The sequence below is a fragment of the Mastomys coucha genome, unplaced genomic scaffold, assembly GCF_008632895.1.
Source record: "Mastomys coucha isolate ucsf_1 unplaced genomic scaffold, UCSF_Mcou_1 pScaffold18, whole genome shotgun sequence".
NCBI classification, from domain to species: domain Eukaryota; kingdom Metazoa; phylum Chordata; class Mammalia; order Rodentia; family Muridae; genus Mastomys; species Mastomys coucha.
This window is the reverse complement of record NW_022196900.1, coordinates 56,206,474-56,207,526: the sequence shown is the minus strand read 5'-3', so window position 1 is coordinate 56,207,526 and position 1,053 is coordinate 56,206,474. Positions and strand designations below refer to the sequence as shown.

Here is a 1,053-nt window from a genome sequence, read left to right as displayed (position 1 = left end):
CTCTCTCTCTCTCTCTCTCTCTCCCCCTAGCCCCAGTATCCATACCATTTCTTCTTGGGTGACATTATCCTACTCACCAAACCTGTAAGTTTAACTGATGGTGACAGGGTGACCTTGATGACAGATGTTCTTATGGCAACAGATGGCACTGGCAAACCCGAGAAGCTGCTGTATGCCGTCTCCCTGCCACCTGTGCCTGGTCAGATTGAGCCCATCAATTATCCAGGCTGCCCTATCCCCTGCACAGCCAGTCAGATGGATTGGCCCAGAGGGTTTGCTGCTTGTGAGGCAGTAGCAATGGGTCTGGAAGAAGCAGGCAGGTGAGAGGCCCCTTTCTACCATTCTTCTACATTCATTGTCACAACACGTACTGTCCCCAACTCAGATAATTAAAAGATCATAGCAATTAAACTGGTTTTTTTTTTCACAGAGATACACAGCCACTAAGTTACCTTACTATGGGCATATCAATAACTATGAAATCACACAAAGAAGTATATATTCAATGGTTAATGAACTTACCAGCCTCAGAAGGTATTCTAGGAAGAGACGCATGCAATTTTTCTCTCTTCTATATCTCATACAATTCTTGTTTCCAGTCTGTTCTTTTGCTTCTCTATTTATGTATAAATCAAATGATATAAAGACAACAGAAAAAGAAAATTTTTAGTAACCTTTAGTCTGTTACTGCATAAAAAATGTAATAAATGTTCTCATGAAAAAAATTCCTAGAGAATTTACATTCCTGTTCCTTAAGGTTTTTAGTAAATGTATCACAAGTAGAATTTTATACTCATTTTGTTGTTGAAGTCACTGCTCCCCTGAGAGATTCTGCAGCATCCTCTGGAAACTAGAATCAAGATCTGAATACAAGGCAGGTGGGCTTTTCACTATGACACAGTGCTTCTGCAGAGTAACCAAAATAACCTTATGATCTACTTGGCTAGAGATGAACAATCCTAGAAGATGGCTAGAGGGCTACAACTCACATTCTTAATGCTGGCTGGCTTGTCTTCTGCATTCCCTGCTACTATAATAATTACATCATTTATT

At 40.2% G+C, this 1,053-nt stretch overlaps 1 long non-coding RNA gene across 1 annotated transcript in view; it reads right to left on the bottom strand.

The window, feature by feature from the left end:
- The window catches only part of LOC116095449, a 22,322-nt gene extending 21,477 nt beyond the window's left edge, over positions 1-845 (bottom strand). The window contains exons 1-2 of the long non-coding RNA XR_004120598.1: positions 742-845; positions 523-616 (exon numbers count right to left, since the gene is read on the bottom strand). This is a non-coding gene — a long non-coding RNA (uncharacterized LOC116095449). The remainder of the gene's footprint in view (positions 1-522; positions 617-741) is intronic.
- Between the last annotated feature and the right edge of the window lie 208 nt (positions 846-1,053).